At 42.2% G+C, this 11,382-nt stretch overlaps 1 long non-coding RNA gene across 2 annotated transcripts; it reads left to right on the forward strand.

Annotated features, from left to right (window-relative positions):
- The first annotated feature begins 222 nt into the window (after nt 1-222).
- LOC122451244 lies at nt 223-11,382 on the forward strand. 2 transcript variants are annotated; one of them, XR_006272347.1, is made up of 3 exons: nt 223-371; nt 3,888-3,967; nt 10,950-11,382. It is a non-coding gene; the product is annotated as an uncharacterized LOC122451244 (long non-coding RNA). The 2 variants fall into 2 exon arrangements; XR_006272346.1 differs by lacking the exon at nt 10,950-11,382 and adding an exon at nt 9,871-10,395.

The raw sequence follows: 11,382 nt of genomic DNA on the forward strand, positions 1-11,382 counted from the left end.
TTCTGCAAATATTTTGATTGAAAACTGTATGAGTACATACTTTCCCAGCAACTTCCAGACTCCTCTGTTTTGAATCCAAGCTGTAGATCTTTCAACGGACTCCCTGGTTCTGGACCTTCTTGTTCTCGCTTTCCTGTGACTGAGAGGTCGGATGACCATGTGGACGCCTGCTAGGCAAGGCCAGCACCTGCTGCTGTAAATCCGATGCAGTTGCATCATCGCTCTGCCTCACGTATCTTCAGTATCTTGTATCTGCATCTGGACGGACAGTCTGTTGTTTTCTGCTTTGTAGCAGTTTGTGCAGTCACAAGGGGACGTGTGCTGTGTGCTGTTCCGCTGCTGGGGTTTTTGTCCTGTAAATATATGCTGGGGTGAGTTTATTTATAGGAAATGATGATGGTTCCTTTTGATTGTTATTGACCAGAGCAGGTTTTCATGTGTCTCATCTTTCTTTAATTCATTGTTGCGGAAAGATTTTCAAAGAAAGGCCAAGTGAATTCTAACCATTTCAGGGAAATTCCCCCTATGTGGGAACTTCAATGAGGCCTGAGGAAATGATCAGAAATCACCCCGGAGTAATCAGAAGGATGGGAAGTCTGGGAGAGAAGAGCTTTGTAGATGTATTTGACTGTGCATTAAGGCAGTGGTTCTCAATCTCGGCCGAGACATTAGAATCTTCCAGGGAACTTTAAAATCAAAAGAAACACAACAAAACCCCCAAGCCCCAGACTGCATCTTGGAACAATTAAATAAGAATGTCTGGGACACAGTACCCAGCATCAGTATGTTTTAAAGCTCCTCAGATGATTCCACTGGTAGCCAAGGTTAGGAACCAGTGTGTGAAGGGATAAGAGCGCGACCCTCTGGACTGTAGCCCACCAGGCTCCTCTGTCCCTGGGATTCTCTAAGCAAGAATACTGGAGTGGATTGCCATGCCCTCCTCCAGGGGATCTTCCAGATCCAGGGATGGAACCCGGGTCTCCTGCATTGCACGCAGATCCTTTTTACCATCTGAGCCACCAGGGAAGCCCTAATAAAGAAGAGGGGGCCCCAATATGTTGCAAGAAAGAAGAGGAAGAAGGTAAGATGAGGAAACAGTCATCTACAGCAGCTTTGGAATGTAATAGTTAAGTTCAGCCAGTTCCAAGAACTCAGTTTAACTTTAAGAAACTGATGGCCAATCTCCAAACATCCTTGTAATCCTTAGTTCACGAGCCATTTGCATCACGAGGCCCAGGGTCTGTGAGGGCTGACAATGAGAAGAGCATCTTGCTGCTTCTGTGCCCCATGGCCCAGGGAAGAACGGACTCCAAGATCACTCTGGTTCTCCACGCAGCCAGTGATCCAAACAGATAACTGCCAGAGAGGGTTAGGAAAGTGTGGGTGTGGGGACGATGGGATTGCTCTTTGGGGTGGGGTTGAGAGAGCCTCTGGCTTCTGCCTTTGTGGTTTTGGAAGGGGAGAACCATAGAAAAGACACAAGTCCATCATCTATTGTATAGGTGTGTCTGTCTGCTCAGTATAAGCAATTAGCTGGGGACACTTCAAAAAAATTCTTTTATTTGGAGATAATTACAAACTTAGAAAAGAGTTGCAAGGAGATTACAAAGAAGTTTCTCACCATTCATCCAGATTCACTAATTGTTAATTTGCAACCACATTTGCTTTATCACTCCCTCTCTCTCTAGATGTATATGAATTTTTCTGAATCATTCAGAAAACCTTTTACTCCTAAGCTCTTCATTGATATTTCCCATGAATAAGGACATTCTCTCATGTAATTGCAGAACTGTGGAAATAAAGACCCACTAAATGAAAAAAAATCAAAGGCTATTTATGCTGAGTTTACTATAGCAAAAGAGTTGGTTAACATCACTTGAATTTTGGCAGAGGTGCAAAGGCAGGCAGAGGAGTGGGAAAGCTATATAGTGGGGAAAGAAGAAGGCTTCAAGGGTACCCTGATTGGAGGCTGTTGGCAAGGGGATGCTGGAGGTGGGCTAACTAGAAGTGGGGGATCCACATGATTGATTAGGGGTGCATGATTGAATTTCTCTAGTTGACCCTAAGTTGGGAGCAGGAACAAGCATTAGGAAAGTTGTCCCTTATTAATCAAGTCCTGGCCATTTGGAACCAATTGTTACTGAATTATTGTTTAGCTTCCTGCATTGTCACTAGAGAGAGCGATCTAGCTTTCTGCAAGTCTGACTTATAGCAGGCTGCTACCTGGGCTGTTTATTGGAGATAAGGGGTTGGTTTCCTGGGCAAGTGGCTACAAGTTGTGGGTCAAAAAAAAATTTTTTTTAACAGTATCTGGCCTTATCAGATTTAACTTTAGGGTAAAACACTGTTAGCTAACACACACTCCATATTCAAATGTTGTCAGTTGGCCTAATTATATCCTTTATGGTAATATCCATCGCTCCCCCTGCTCTGGTCCAAAATGCATTGGAGGATCATTCATTGCATTTAGTTGTCATGCTGCCTCTTTTATCTCCTCTAATTAGGAGCAGTTCCTCAGCTTTTTTTTTTTCCCTTTCATGACACTGACTTTTCTGAAGCAAACAGAAAACTCTTGAAGACACACGTAGCTCAGCTGACAGTGAACCTATGTCAACAGCCTGGCTCCGGGCCTTGTTCCTTGACTCCTGTCCTAGAGACTCTGAGAATCGTTTGGGTTGATGCAGCTCAGGTAACCAGATAACCAGCCCTTCAGTGAGGACATGGAAAGTCACGTCTCCATGCAGGGTGGAGGAGAAGCTTTGTAAACAGAGAGTGGTACCCGCAGTCGTGGCCTTTAGCAGCTAATCCTTCGTCTGGCTGAGAGTTTGTGAAATGTGTTTTGGTTCCATTTGTGAAAATATGTTCTTTCATTCTCTCCGCGTTTTACAGACATGGACACTAGTTTTTGTTTTGTTTTTTCCACTCCTCACCTCTCCTCCCTGCCTCCTTTTCATTCCAGTTTCCCATCTCAGAAAAGTGCCAGAAGCATTTTCTAACAGGCTGGGGAATGGTGGCCACCATTTGTCCGGGATGGTTGAAATTGGTCTGCTGTGCTTTTTAAGAACATCAGGGACACAGAGAAGGTTTTGTTTAGGGGCCTGAAAAGCTTTGGGGACAGGACTGTCACTCCAAAAACATTCACCCCTCTGTCACTCCGAGCTGCTGTCAGAGAGTGATCTCTGGATCTGTCAACAGCCTGGATCATAGCTCAAATCCCGTTTAGCTTTATCCGTCTTAATACACTGTGCAGTAACAGGCTTTTATCTATGGGAGACTGGACTAAGATAAGTTTGCTTTGTACACTGGTTAGGATCATGGTCTTTGGTGTCCGATTGTCTGGCTCCAATCTTTGCCATCTAACCATTTATCCTTGGGCACATTAATTAACCTTGGGTTCCATAGCAGTGAAATGGGCAAATATTCGCTGTTCTATAGGCTCCTCTGCCTGTGAAATTCTCCAGGCCAGAATACTGGAGTGGGTAGCTAATCCCTTCTTCAGGGGATCTTCCTGACCCAGGGATTGAACTGGGTCTCCTGTCTGAGCCCCCAGGGAAACCCGTAAGAGGTGGTAGGTAATAGACAATGAATGTGTCTGTCTTTTCAGGGAATTAGTTCATATTTTAAACAGAGGCCTTCAATCTTGGAATCCTAGATATTTTAAGGTAAAGAGAATTTCTAAGTTTTGGATTCTTCATTTTCTGTTAAGTTCAAACCCCCATAGTGAGCAGCAGAACCTGGGTTAGAAGTCAGGTCTGATTTCTTGTCCGGATTTTTTTTTTTTAACGTGAAAAGAGAGTCATGAAGGAAATGTTGGGGTCTAAGGTAGACAAGTTAGAAAATTAACTTTGGTCAGAGGGACTGATCAGTGTCCCCTTTCTTCCATGCAGGGCTGAGGGTGGTGATGTGTCTTGAGTGTAAACCACCCACAAAAACATGCCATGGAATCAGCCTGTAGAACCTTGGGAAGGTGAGTCTCAGGTTTCCATTTCTTTAAATTTAATATTTGAGTGGGTTTTATTTTCCAGATTAAAAAAAGAAGTTTTGTTAATTTGCATAGGGAAGAATAAATAGATTCTAAGTTACAGGAAAGGTCCAAAAATCTGGACATATTCAGTTACACCCTCATTAAGAATGAACTCTCTTTTCTTCAGTACCCAGGACCCTGCAATTCCTTGAGCCTCTGAGCTGGCTTAGTACAGAGAAAGAATCATATATTGCCCATTGCCTTTTTTTCCCTTCAAAGTCTTTTTTTTTTTTTTTTAAATTGACACATATATAGTTGTTGTAAATATTATATGTTATAGGCATACAATATAATGATTCAAAAGTTAAAAAGGTTATACTCCATTTATAGTTATTATAAAATACTGGCTATAGTCCCCGTGTTATACAATGTATCCTTGTAGCTTATTTTATAGCCAATAATTTGTACCTCTTATTCCCCTGCTCCTATCTTTCCCCTTCTCCCTCCCCTTTCCCTACTGGTAACCACTAGTTTGTCCTCTATATCTGTGAGTTTGCTTCTTTTCTGTTAGATTCACTAGTTTGTTGTATTTCCTAGATTTCACAGATGAGTGATGTCATACAAAGAGAACTATCTGTCCTTCTCTGTCTGACTTATTTCACTCAGCGTAAAACCCTCCAAGTCCATCCATGGTGCTGCACATGGCAAAATTCCGTTCTTTTTAATTGCTGAGTGGTATTCCACTGTGTGTGTGTGTGTGTGTGTCTTCTTTATATCTTCTATACTGTGCCATATCTTCTTCTTTTTTTAAAATTCATTTATTTGGTTGCACCAGGTCTTTGTTGCAGCATGTGGGATCTAGTTCCCTGACCAGGGACCGAACCTGGGCCCCCTGCATTGGGAGCTCAGAGTCTTAACCACTGGGCCAGCAGGGAAGTCCCCATATCTTTTTGATTAATTTTTACTGGAGTATAGTTGCTTTACAATGTTGTGTTAGTTTCTGCTGACAGCAAAGTGAATCAGCTATATGTTTACATACATTCCCGCTTTTTTTGGATTTACTTCCCATTGAAGTCACCCCAGAGCATTGAGTGGAGTTCCCTCTGCTATATAGTAGGTTCTTATTAGTTATCTATTTTATGTATAGAATCAGCAGTGTATACATGTCACCCCATCACCTCACTTCAGTGAGCCTGAAGCTTTAACTACTAGTTTACTCCCATGGGATTGCTTCTTTGAGGTCCCTATAAATTGCAAAACCAAAATGTGAAGGATAATAATAAAAATTCTCTTCTATTAGAGCTGCCAAAAGGATGAATCGTCAGATTGGTGAGGCATGGGAAGGGTCCAGAGGGCATGGGTATGGGGAAGTTATGTTTTGATGGAGGAGGTGGGCTGATGGAAGAAGGGAGAGGAAGACAGTGCTGGAGCTCCAGTTATTTCCTAAAGAAGTTACTTCTAGGTGGGGAACCTAACGGTGGGGAACCACTGAGGAACAGAAGGGCAATGTGAAGACAGAGGATAGGCAAGGATAGGTAATACCAGACACAGAGTTGGGAGAAGGTTGCTGAAGTAAATGTCACCTGCTTTCCAAGTTTGCTAACATTGACCCCATATGTGAAAACTCCAAGCTTGTCACTTTGAGACTTATCAAATGTCCATTTACGTAGTATTTGCTTCTTTGGACTGGCTGTGGGAAAAGGTGAATAGTCCATGAATTTAACTCACAGAGATTTTTTTCTCTCTCTCTTTTTCTTGTTCCCAAATAAACCTTCCAGCAGGAAAGAACGCACAGACCTTGACCCGATTCATGTCTGACCAGAGCAGGACTGTGGGAGTCCAGTGCCTGTAAATCGTCTCTCCTATCTGAACTCCTCAAAGAAAATCTTTCCCCAAAGCAATGGCCTCAGCCAGAGTTCACGCACACTGACCAGCCCTTTGAAAATTCTGTCTGCAGATAATGGCCATCACAGCCGGCCTGTCTTACTGAGAGAACCCTGTTGTCTGTGATATAATCCAGAAGAATCCCCAAGGTGGCTGATGAGATCTGCCTTTTGGAGAAAAAAAATATATATAGCATTTCACATTGCAGTTTAAAGAGGCCTTTAATCTCACAATCCTAGCTATTTTAGGATTCTAAAATTAGGAAGACGATTAAGTCTTCAAATTCAATTTAGAGAGAACTGTGGGTTAATGAGGATTCAAGCACCATCATCTCCTCTACTGAGGTTTTTTTAAAAATTGACACAGGCTTTTGTCAATACCCATGACCTTGAGATCCAACCCATTTTTAGGCTACAAATAACTAACACTGGGCTTCAGGGGCTCAAATCAAGGCCAGTCTGGGGACACAGGGTGGGGGGAACGTCTAAGTGGATGTGTGTGTGTGTGCTGGTTCTCTAAGTTGTTTATCCAAATCATACTTTTAGTCCATGATATCAGAATCAGCTGGGATGCTTGCTTAAAATGTTTGCTGAAAATATTCTTAAGTTCTACCCAATCTGACTGGGTCAGAAATTTGGGGGAAGGGTGGTAGCCTAGAACTTTATACATTTCACACAGTTTTTCCATGTGATTCTAATGCACACCTAGGGTTGCTTTTAATGAGACTCAGCTCCTAAAACTTCCAATATCTGTTTAACCCCAACTGAAATTTCAAATTCTTGGGAGAGAGAGACACTATGGTTAGCTTCATGTTTGAGTGATCTGTTGCTGAACAACAAATTATCGCAAAATGTAGTGACTTCAGACAATGATTTTGTTTCATCTCATGATTTACAGGTCAGGAATTTGGGCAGGGCTCAGATGTGTAGCTCATGCAGCAATAGCTGGTGCTGCTGAAAGATCCACTTCCAAGATGGTGCATTCACATGGCTAGTAGGTGGTTCCTGGTTGTCAGCTGGGAGCTCAGTCAGCCCATCAATGGGGAGACCTCTTTCTCCCCATGTGAGCCTCTTTATGGGTCTGCTTGATATCCCTACAGTGTAGCAGCGGAGTTCCAAGAGCAAATGTTCCAAAGGACTAAGATTGAAGCCTCTTCTGACCTAGACATTGATGTCAGATAGCATCATTTCTGCCATAACCTTTGGTCAAAAAATTCTCTAAGATCAACCCAGATTCAAGCATAGGTGAAAATAGCCTTCTCTGGATGTGAAGAGTAGCAAATTCACAGAAGGAGGAAAGGAATAGATGGTGGCCGTCTTTGAAGACTTTCTGCTGTACCCTGCTTGGGTACAGTTGTCAACCCCTGGATCAATCATGAACACAGGCATTGGAACTCAGTATAGATCCAGCTCCTAAAAATAGTCTCTTGTCGGTTTTTGTTGTCATGATTTGCTGCCAAATGAATTTGCTGCAAATATACAAAACAAAGAAACAACAAAAGACAACACTTAGGTTTTCAGAGATTTTTGGATTTTGGAATTGTCATAGAAGGTTGTTGATTTGTATGTTTTTTCTCATCCCAAGTTGACTTTTTCCCAAATGTTAGCTCCCTATCCTATCTACTTGGTCTCTGGTTATCTTTTTCCACTTATTTAGATTATAAGGATGAGACCAACATGGTCTCCATCACTGCTTGGAGATTCAGGGAGTAGTAGGTTGAAGCACTGGAAAAACCAGAGTTCCAGCTAGTGGATCTTTCTCCTGTGACTTTAGTTCTCATTTCTGGGTCAGCACCTGATAGTCATGATCCCAGAGGAGACCAGTGAATCATCCAGTCATGGGGTTTGGAGGTGATTCAGCAAGATCGAAGTGGTGTCAGGAGTGTTTTTGGCTTAAGTTCTTGAAGGTACTGATTACATATCCAATTATGCAAGTGGCCATGGAGGATCACATTGTGGTACACACTAATTCTCACCCAAACTAAGCATGTGAGGCAGGGCCCTCACCTGGTAGGACATGATCTCCTGGTAGATCTCAGGCCCCTGGAGCCCAGTAAAATTGCTCCTGCCAAGATGGTTTATGTTCCTTTCTTGAGAGAAAGGGAGGCTCAGAGCTATCCTCATCTACATTTATCCTCCCAATACTATCCTCTTCCTCTGAACCAAGGACAGAGATGATTTGGGGAAAAACCAGAAGTGATTCCTGTGTCATATTCTCTTGATGTGTTATCTACCTTTATGGTACAAGGGAGGACTTCTCCAGGTTGAATCTGTTCCTAATGTTCAGCATTCAATAATTAGAGACTCATTGAAATGGGATCAGACTTTGTCCCCTGTTTTTATAGGCAGAATAGTGTACTAGAACTTGAAATCATGAGTTTGGATTCAAACTCCATTTTTGCTGCTGACTTGGCCAATTCACTTTATCTTTCTGAGCTTCATTTTTGTCAGTCAGGTGGGATGATGGTGGGAAACAAGACAGAAAAACATAGGAGAGACTTCATTAGCTTTAGTATTCTGTTATCCTTGAGAAGGCTATCTGAATTCCTTCCCTTTTATTCTCTATTCATCCAATAAATATTTATTGTATACCTGCTGTGTACACTGTTCTAGTTGAAGATAACGCTGACTGTATCTGCTCTTAGTTTACATTCTCGTGTGATAAGGCCAAAATCTTAAAAGAGGAAATGGGAGGTAGTGATAAGTGCTGCAGGGAAAATGAAGAAAGATAAGGTCCCAAGTGGCGCTAGTAGTAAAGAACTTGCCTCCCAATGCAGGAGACATAAGAATCATAGGTTCAGTCCCTGGGTAGAGAAGATACCCTGGAGGAGGGCATGGCAACCCATACCAGTATTCTCGCCTCGAAAATCACATGGACAGAGGAGCCTGGCAGGCTATGGTCTACAGGGTCACAAAGAGTCAGACACGACTGAAGTGACTTAGCTATAAGGGTCTAGAGAGTGAACCTGGGGTGGTGGTCGGGGTGTGGAGTAATCTTGACTCACTTGATGGTGATCAGGGAGGTGGAGGGAGGTGACATTTCAGAAGGAATCTGATAATCACTTGATAATATTTGTTGAATGTATGAATGAGCCAGGCAGAGTCATTTATGGTTTGATTTGAAAGAAAACATTCTAGACAGAAGGAACAGAATATATAAAGAACCTGAGTTGGGAATGAACATGGCATATCTGAAGACTAGAAAGAACCTGGTGGAGTGGAGGAACAGTGAGTAGAGGGAGAGGTCAGTGAGAAAGCCAGAGGTAACCAAGGCCTTATAGGTCAAGCTGAAGAGTTAGGTTTTATTCTGCATGCAAAGCGAAACTATTGGTGGAGTAACATAATCCAGTTTACACCTTAAAAATATCATTCTGCAATATGATGCCACTTCCAACCCACCAAAATGGCTAAAATTAAAAAGACAGACAATATCAACTGTTGAGATGTGGAGCAACTGGAACTCTCACATACTGCTGATGGGGGGAGAGATTGGTAAGAATACAATAATTGGGAAACTAATTGGCTGTATCGCTAAAGATGAACTTACATACACCGCGTGACCCAGTGATTTCATTGCTAGATATACACTCAACAGATAGGCACACATATATTTGCCAAAAGATAAGCACACGAATGTCCATAATAGCCCCAAATGCTCATCAAGAGTAAAACAGATACATGAATGTGATATTGTCATGTAGTTGAATACTGTAGGGAACAAGTATAAGCAAATTATAACAACACATAACAATGTGAGTGAATTTCAAAAACTTAGTGTTGAGCAGAAGCCATGCCAAAGAGTTCAACTGTCTAGTTCCATGCACACAAACATCATAAACAGGTCCAACTAATATGAGGTGTTGGAAGTCAGGATAGTGGTTGTGCCCAGAGATCTAATGACTGGAAGGAGGTGTGTAGGGGCCTTCCGGGGTACTATCATATCCTGTTTCTTGATCTGGATACTGCTTACACACATGTGTTCAGTGACTTTCTCTAATTATCTCTTTACTCTTGTTTCCCCAGGCCAAATGGGCCTTGAGCCCAGAGAGATGAAGAGTGTGGGAGAGTCTTTATCCCTGGCCATTAGAGCATGGTCAGCTTTTCTACTTAATATCACAGTCTTCTCAGGAGTGTTGAGCAGATGCGATTCATCCACTTTACAGGCCAGGACTTTGTTGGTAAGTGATCTGTCTGAAATCCTGTGCCCTCATGGGACCCACCATTGTTTCCATTTCTCCATGTTGCCTTTCTGATTTGGAACAACCAGTTTCTCATATTACATTTGCATTTAAGAGTTTGAATTTTGAAACTAATTTAAGAAATACAGTGCTTTGACCATTATCCTTATTTATAGAGTCTTGTATCTAATTATAATTTTTTAAAGCAATGTTGCTGATTCAGGGGATAAATATTATAAGCAAAAAAAAAAAAAAAAAAGACTGGAGGCCGTTAAACTGTGGGGGAAGAAATGGTGGTTTTCATTGTCAGATTTTCTCAACCCCATTGCATGGACATATGGAACTGTGTGTGACATTTTTACTCTAACCACAAAATTTCATGTATTTTCAGTCACTGAATAATAAAATAAATCAACATTCTAGGTGAAAAGATGGAAGCAATTTTGAGGGCAAAAATATTTCCTTGAAAATTTCTGAGAATCTAAGACTTTGACCACATTCACTGGGACTGAGCCCTTAGAGGGAAAGAGCGGGTCACTGTGTCCCCATAGGCCATAGGATGGGGAACCAGTGGCCAACAATCTGAGGTCTATTTAGTCAACTGCAGCTAAAAGCTAAACATTGTTTGTTAATAGGCAAATGAGAGAGTTCTCTTTCTGCCCGGTTGAAGAGAATAGGAAGTGTGGGGGCATCAAGGAAATTAGCATTGGTTGAGTGCCTCTTGGGTGGGTGCTCTGCTATCATGATATTTGTTACCTAAACAAGTAGAGGCTGTTTATTCTTACACATACAAAGGACCTTATGGGTATGGAAATGGAGTTTGACTTTCTTCCTAACCATGCAAGAGATTTAAAATCAGTCCTAAATATTCGTTGGAAGGACTGATGCTGAAGCTGAAACTCCAATACTTTGGTCTTCTTTCAGACTGGAAGATCTGGAGGATGACTGCTCAGGATTCTGAGATCTCATCATCACCTCCAGTTTGAAGATGGGGATAAGGGCAAGTGCTCACCATCCTCCATGACTGATATAGAGATATGAAGACCATCCACTGGGGACATCGTCCATCATGGATCTTTGAGATGACGGGCAGAGGTAGAAAGAGAGAGGAAAGGAATTATTATAACATGGCCCCAACTTGCCTTGTGAGGGAGCTGATGGGTGAAGGAGCTGGCAGAAGGTAGCAAAAACTTGAACACCGTTATTGCATTTAAATTCTGATTTTGCAGGTGGGGAGACAAAGGTCCAGAGAAGGGAGGTAAATTATAACAATGTTGTTGCTGTTTAGTCGCTAAGTCCTGTTCGACTCTTTTGCAACCCCATGGACTGTAGCCCGCCGGGCTTCCTCTGTCTGATT

The sequence above is a fragment of the Cervus canadensis genome, chromosome 12 (genome assembly GCF_019320065.1).
Source record: "Cervus canadensis isolate Bull #8, Minnesota chromosome 12, ASM1932006v1, whole genome shotgun sequence".
In the NCBI taxonomy this organism is placed as follows: Eukaryota; Metazoa; Chordata; class Mammalia; order Artiodactyla; family Cervidae; genus Cervus; species Cervus canadensis.